Source organism: Malurus melanocephalus, unplaced genomic scaffold, assembly GCF_030028575.1.
Source record: "Malurus melanocephalus ecotype Western Australia unplaced genomic scaffold, MMel_1.1 scaffold_2168, whole genome shotgun sequence".
NCBI classification, from domain to species: Eukaryota; Metazoa; Chordata; class Aves; order Passeriformes; family Maluridae; genus Malurus; species Malurus melanocephalus.
The window spans coordinates 5796-13541 of NW_026625400.1; positions in this window are offsets into that span (position 1 = coordinate 5796).

Genomic DNA, 7746 nt, shown 5'->3' on the forward strand with positions numbered 1-7746 from the left:
CCCGGGCCCGTAGTGGGAATTCCCTGCCTGGGGACGCTGTGCTTTTGCCGTGCTGGTGCTCCGGGGTTATTTATTAGCCGTTATTTATTTAATTTATTTCCCTCGCCACCTGATTTWTTTTTTTTTTCTGGTGATAAACCCCAGTATTTCCACATTTAACGCCAAATTCCGTATTTAACGGTCATTCCACGGATTTGGGGGGGATCCTGCCGGCAGCTCCCARCTCCTCTGTGCATTTGGAGATGAGCAATAACTTTTAAACGCTATGCAACGAGTATTTTTTGTTGTTGTTGTTTTTCAAAGAAAATCCAGGCAACTATTTTTGATGTCCCGCTGGCCTCGTGAGCCCGGTTGGCCAAATTTCCCTGGTTTTGTATMAAATTGGGAACGATTTGAGGTCCCTGCCCAGCCCCCGGGTCCTGGGGCTTCTTCCCTTTTGTACCGAAAGTTTTATCCTTTTGTAAAGAGAGCAGATTTGGGGKTTTTAGCTCAAATAAAGTCGTGGTCTTGTTTCAAGCAGCTTCGCCCCGGGGCCGTTTTCTCCTTTTGGGGTGGGGAGGGGCTGCCAGAGCCCCCCGTGCTGGGGTCCGGCTGGGACCCCTCACCTTGGAGTTGGGGGGATTTGGGATCCGGAACTGGGGCACGGTGCAGCCTTGGGGTCCCAGAACAGGTTTGGGCTCCCAAAAATTGGGACACAGCACAGACCTGGGTTCCCAGGACAGGTTTGGGGTCCCAAAAATTGGGCCTCAGCACAGATCTGAGGTCCCAGGACAGGTTTGGGGTCTCAGGTCAGGTTTGGGGTCTCAGGACAGGTTTGGGGTCCCAGGACAGGTTTGGGGTCCCAGGAACTGGGGCACAGCACAGCCCTGGGGGCGCTGGGGGGATTTGGGGTCCCAGGAATTGGGGGTCGGCCCAGCCCTGAGGAGATTTGGGGAGCCGGGACGTGCCCCACCTGCCCCACTCAGGGGGACTCGGCCGTCCTGACTTCACCCCGCGTCCTCCCCCTCCGCACCCGCGGCTCCCTCCGCCCCTCCCCAGCTGCGCCCCGACCCCTCGGCAGCGCCTGGCGGCCGCGTCCCCTCTCGCGGGGACCCCGCTCCGCACGTGTCGCGCCCGCTGTCCCCCGGCCCCGCGCCGGCTGTGCCGGAGCCCGGGGGAGCCGCCGCCGCTCGGCCCCGCAAGCTGCGCCCGGCTCGGGCTGAGGGCGGGGGGATCTCCCGGGGCCCCCGCAGCTGCAGCCGGGCCGGGGGGGCCCTGAGGGGCCGCTGAGAGCGAGAACCGGGCCGGGCGGGGACATGGGGCGAGCGGGGACACGGGAGGGGACATGGGATGGGCACGGGGACACGGGGCGGGCACGGGAACACGGGATGGGCATGGGGACACGGGCACAGGGACACGGGACGGGCACGGGGACACGGGGAGAGCGGGGACACGGGAGGGGACACGGGATGGGCATGGGGACACGGGCACAGGGACACGGGATGGGCACGGGGACACGGGATGGGCACGGGATGGGCATGGGGACACGGGAGGGGACACGGGATGGGCATGGGGACACGGGCACAGGGACACGAGACGGGCATGGGGACAGAGGATGGGCACGGGGACCTCCTGTGTCCCCCAAAAGAGATTTGGGAGAACGGATCTAGGGACAAGCGGGGATGGGGATGGACCGGCCGGGGTTGGACCGGCCTGGACTGGATTGACCCGGGACGGGGCCCGGATTGACACCAACGGGGCTGTGACATCCACACCGTGCTGTCACCCCTGTGAACGCCCCCCGCCCCCCCAGCTCCGGGCCGGGCACCCCCCCGATGTCACCGTGACCCCCCCAGTGCCACCCCAGTGCCCGCGCTGGGGACAGCGGCCGCTGCCCGCCGTGGCCGAGGGTCCAGCTGTGCCCGCGGCCCCCCCGGCCCCTCTCCCGCTGGCCAGTGGCCAAAGCCCGCTCGGTGCCAGCTCCCCCGGGCAGCAGCGCTGCCCTTCCAGCAGCCCCAGCCCGTGCCAGCAGGGCAGGAGCCGTGCCAGGCCGGCGCTGCGAGGCCACAGCTGGCCCCCGGCTCGCGTGGGGAGGGGGCACGGAGCACCCGGGGGTGGGGGCGACCCCCGTGTCCCCGCAGGACACCGGGACAGCGGGTGGCAATGCCGGGGAGCTGAGAACGGGAGAACTCGCTGGGGGCTGTGGGGAGGGTCCCTCGCCCCTGATGGGGGTCCCTGAGCACCCCACGGCCCCCCATGTCCTTCCAGGGGAGGGGATATGGGGCAGATGGGGTTGGAGGGCAGGAAAGGGGTCCCAAATACCCCCACGTGAGGGGATATGGGGCTGGAATGGGGTCTGGGGGGCAAGGAAAGGGGTCCCAAATGGCGAGGGGACATGGGACAGGCAGGGTTGTGGGACAGGAAAGGGGTCCCAGATGTTCCCAGTTGGAGGGACATGGGACAGATGGGGTCGGGATGCTGGGAAGGGGTCCCAGAGGTTCCCGTGGGGCTTTTGGGGTGTCCCCCAATGACAGAGGGGTCCCAGCCCGGGATGAGAGCCCGGCCCCGCTCGGGAGCAGCCCCCGGCCCCGGGGGTCGCCGCTCGGGCTCGCCCTGGTTTCCCGGCGGGGTGGGGGTTCCCGGGGCTGGATAATTGCTAAGCCCCCCTAAAGCCCGGCTTTCCGAGCTGTAATTCTGATATTTGTCTGTAATCTGATAACGCCGCCCGCCATCAGCCCCTAATGTGGCCGGCTCGGGAAACCACGCGGATTTTCCCACTAAGCCGGGATATCGGGATATCGGGCCGCGGGCTCTCGCCTTAATCGTCTTTTCCCCCTCGGGGACGGCGGATTTTGGCAACGAACTTTTCCTGCTGATTGGAGGGGGGAGAGGAGCGGCCGCGGTCCCGGGAGGATCGAGGGGGGGACCCCGGGATGGGGCAGGAGGGGCGGCCCCCGGGGTTAAATGGGGTCACACAAAGCCGTGACCCCCCGGTGCAAACCCCGCTGTCGCTGTCACCTGAGTGGCCCTCAGGAGCAATTTCTGTGCTCCATCAGCTCGAGGAGCTGGTCCGGGATGTGGCTGGGAAGGTGGGGGACTCGTGTTTGGGGTGTCCCATTCCTGCAGGGTCATCTATCATTCATCCATCCATAATCATCCTTTATCCAACCCATAACTATCCCATAATCATTCTCTATCCATCCCATATCCACCCCATAACCATCCCACATCCATCCTTCACCCATCCCATATCCACCCCATATCCCTTCCCATATTCTTCCCATATCCCCCTCCATCCATCCCATATCCATCCCACGTCCATCCCATATCTATCCCATAACCATCCCATAACCATTCCATCCCATAACCATCCCATAACCATTCCATCCCATAACCACCCCATATCCACCCCCTACAGGCTGCTGTCCCCAGCCAGGGCGGGAATTGTGTCCTGCAATGTCACCGAGGGCTGGGAACACCAACTGTCCCCAAATCCTGTAGGGCCGGGATGGGATCGGGGCTGATCACCCCACCCTGCCCCGGGAGATCCCGGGAGACACCGGGAGACACCGGGACACCGGGACACCGGGAATCCCATCCAACCCCTTCCCGATTCCGGGAGACACCGGGAATCCCATCCAACCCCTTCCCTATTCCGGGACCCACCGGGAATCCCATCCAACCCTTCCCCGATTCTGGGAGACACCGGAAATCCCATTCAACCCCTTCCCCGGTTCCTGGAGGCACCGGGAATCCCATCCAACCCCTTCCCCGATTTCCGGGAGACACAGGGAATCCCATCCAACCCCTTCCCCGATTTTCGGGACCCACCGGGAATCCCATCCAACCCCTTCCCCGATTTTCGGGACCCATCGGGAATCCCATCCAACCCCTTCCCCGATTTCCGGGAGACACCGGGAATCCCATCCAACCCCTTCCCGGGCACCGGGAACCACCGGGAATCCCATCCAACCCCTTCCCTATTCCGGGACCCATCGGGAATCCCATCCAACCCCTTCCCCGGGCGGGACGCGGGAGATGGCAGCTGCCACCACAAACCCTCACAAAACCCCGGCGTTTGTTTTTTTTTAAAATTTTTTTTTTTTTAATATTTTTTTTTTCTGCTCTAATACAAGTTGAGGAAGCTCCCGGCTTAATCCGCACCAGATAAACCAACAGCGCAGAGATTTGGAGTTATTGACGAAGTCTCTGCTCGGGCGAGATTAGAGCTCGGCTTAACGATGTTGCACGAGGGTTTGGGGACGGTTTAATCAGAATTTGTACAGGAATAATCCCATCTTTAAACTCGTCCCCGGGCCAATCCCTCCCAAGTTGTAATCAGGCGGGAGCCTCTCGGATGAAGAGGCCTCCGGGGTGTTTCCAGCCCAAATGAGTCGGGGGGAGCTGGCGCTGRCGGGGAGGGGATTTCAATGGGAAATCGGGGGGAAATTCCACGCTGGGAGGGTGGGGAGGGGGTGGCACGGGGTGTCCAGAGAGGATGGGGCTGTCCCTGGATCCCGGGCAGTGTCCGAGRMCAGGCTGGACATTGGGAGCTGTCCCTGCCATGGCAGGGGTGGCKCTGGACAATCTTTGAGATCCCTTCCACCCAAACCGTTCCAGAATTGCTGGATTCGGCCATCCCAAAGTTCGACCCACAAACCCCATAAATCAAAACCGATCCACGCAATGAAAACACCGGCTCCACCATTCCCCCCCCAAACCCTCCACGAGTTCCTCTCCCGTGCCTCAGTTTCCCCCCCGGGGAAGCACCGGAGCCTCGCCCGGCGGGGACGCGGCGGCTTTTGTGGCTGCGCGGCGCTTTCAGGGAGCACAAAGGGGCCCCGGCGGCACAGATGGAGCCTTTCAGAGGGGACCCGGGCTCCTTTCGCCGTCTGCCGCCGGGCGCTGCCTCCCGCCGCAATCCCCCTTAATTGAATCTACACTTTCATAGCTCATTACCCCCCTGATGGATTGGATTAGCGGGGGCTGCGCCCGCCGGCCCCGCCGGGGAACAGTTGGCTGCTCCGCTCCGCTCCGCGCCACTCGGCGTCCCCGCGGGCGGAGACACGAGGGTGCCGGGGGGCCCCGCGGGTTCCCGGCCACGGGCGGCAGCGCCGGGGCAACGGACGCGACCCCGGCGTGGGTCCCCAACGGCCCGGGCCAGCTGCGGGCCAGCGGCGGCGGAACCGCCCCGGTATCACCGGAACCGCCCCGGTATCGGTGGAACCGCCCCGGTATCGGTGGAACCGCCCCGGTGTCACCGGAACCGCCCCGGTATGGGCGGAACAGCCCCGGTATCAACAAAACCTCCCCGGTATCACTGGAACTACCCCGGTATCGGCGGGACCGCCCCGGTATCGGGGCACCGCCCGGGTATCACCGGAACTGCCCCGGTACCACCGGAACCGCCCGGGTATCAACAGAACCGCCCCGGTATCGGCGGAACAGCCCCGGCACCGCCGGCAATCCCGGATCCACCGGGGCGAGTCCACCGTGCCACGGCCACCGTGGGTGCCCTGCCCACCCCGAGGTCCACCCTGGGTGCTGAGGGGTGCCGGACCCTCCGGCGCGTGAAATTTGGGATGCCGAACCCTCCGGAGGGTGAAATTTGGGGTGTGGGAGCCCCCGGGAGCTCGATCCGAGGAACAGCCCCTGGATCGGGGGGGATGCGGGAGCCCGGCCGATCGTGATCAACGCCCTCCCCCCGCCCCAAACCGCGGGCGGGACCCTCCGTGTCCCCGTGTCCATATGGGACCAACGGCCGCCGTTCCCTCATTAACCCCTGCTCGGGGGGGACCCCGGCCCAGCTGCCAGCGATGCTCCGGGGGTCCCGGGGGGCTCCTGCTCTGCTCTCCCCCACCCACCCCTCCGGTGCTCGGGATAAATCCCCGTTAAGGGAGGATTCGCCATCCCAAAAACCCGNTAGCTCATTACCCCCCTGATGGATTGGATTAGCGGGGGCTGCGCCCGCCGGCCCCGCCGGGGAACAGTTGGCTGCTCCGCTCCGCTCCGCGCCACTCGGCGTCCCCGCGGGCGGAGACACGAGGGTGCCGGGGGGCCCCGCGGGTTCCCGGCCACGGGCGGCAGCGCCGGGGCAACGGACGCGACCCCGGCGTGGGTCCCCAACGGCCCGGGCCAGCTGCGGGCCAGCGGCGGCGGAACCGCCCCGGTATCACCGGAACCGCCCCGGTATCGGTGGAACCGCCCCGGTATCGGTGGAACCGCCCCGGTGTCACCGGAACCGCCCCGGTATGGGCGGAACAGCCCCGGTATCAACAAAACCTCCCCGGTATCACTGGAACTACCCCGGTATCGGCGGGACCGCCCCGGTATCGGGGCACCGCCCGGGTATCACCGGAACTGCCCCGGTACCACCGGAACCGCCCGGGTATCAACAGAACCGCCCCGGTATCGGCGGAACAGCCCCGGCACCGCCGGCAATCCCGGATCCACCGGGGCGAGTCCACCGTGCCACGGCCACCGTGGGTGCCCTGCCCACCCCGAGGTCCACCCTGGGTGCTGAGGGGTGCCGGACCCTCCGGCGCGTGAAATTTGGGATGCCGAACCCTCCGGAGGGTGAAATTTGGGGTGTGGGAGCCCCCGGGAGCTCGATCCGAGGAACAGCCCCTGGATCGGGGGGGATGCGGGAGCCCGGCCGATCGTGATCAACGCCCTCCCCCCGCCCCAAACCGCGGGCGGGACCCTCCGTGTCCCCGTGTCCATATGGGACCAACGGCCGCCGTTCCCTCATTAACCCCTGCTCGGGGGGGACCCCGGCCCAGCTGCCAGCGATGCTCCGGGGGTCCCGGGGGGCTCCTGCTCTGCTCTCCCCCACCCACCCCTCCGGTGCTCGGGATAAATCCCCGTTAAGGGAGGATTCGCCATCCCAAAAACCCGGCACGGTCCGGCCCCGGCCCCTCCCCGCTGCCCCCCTGGGCTGGGGGATGCTCCGGGGGTCCCTCCCCGCTCAGGGACCCCCCCGCGCCCATCAGGGCTGGGTGTTTTGGGTCATTTCTCCCTTAATTTGGTGCTCAGGGCCGGGGAGGAGGGTCCTGATCCCCCTCCGGGGTCCCAAACGCAGGACAAGACCCTCCCCCAATCCAGGCTATCCCAGGGGAGGGGGCAGAGCGCGGGGCTCATTATTGGGGTCATTTCTGCCTCCCGGACAGCCCTGAACCCCCCAAAATCCCGCGATTTTTGGGGATCAGCCCAGCCGTGCCGCTCCGGGGACGGAYCCAGCCGCAAAGCCCGGGCCCTAAAAGGTTCAGCAAATCCCCCCGCGCATCCTCATCCTCTTAGGCCGAGCTGGAGCCGGGCGCTGCCGCAGCAGATGCGGCCGGAGCCCCATCGGGGCAGTTACGGGCGGATCGGTTACGGCGGGGATTAGGGAGGCTCCGCTCCCCGGGGCGGCTCGGATTAGGGGTCTAAAGCCTCGGGCTTTGCCCGGCGGGGGCTCAGCTGCAGCCCGAACCCTCCTCATCCTCCCGGCGCTAATGGGGCTGCCCGGGCTGGGCCGGGGTAAATCCCGCAGGGATCGCACGGGGAGCCGCTTCCGAGGGGGACAGCGGGGCGGGACCGAGCTGGGGTGAGGGAGGGAGGGTGGCAGAGAATTTCCTGGGACTCCGAATATTCCGCACCGCTCCTAAAAACAGCTCCGGGACCTCTGGGATCGCCCCGGGATCTCCTCGGGATCATCCCGGGATCATCTCGGGATCGCCCCTGGCCCCGGGATCTCACGGCAAACCGCGCCTTCCTCCTCCTCTCGCA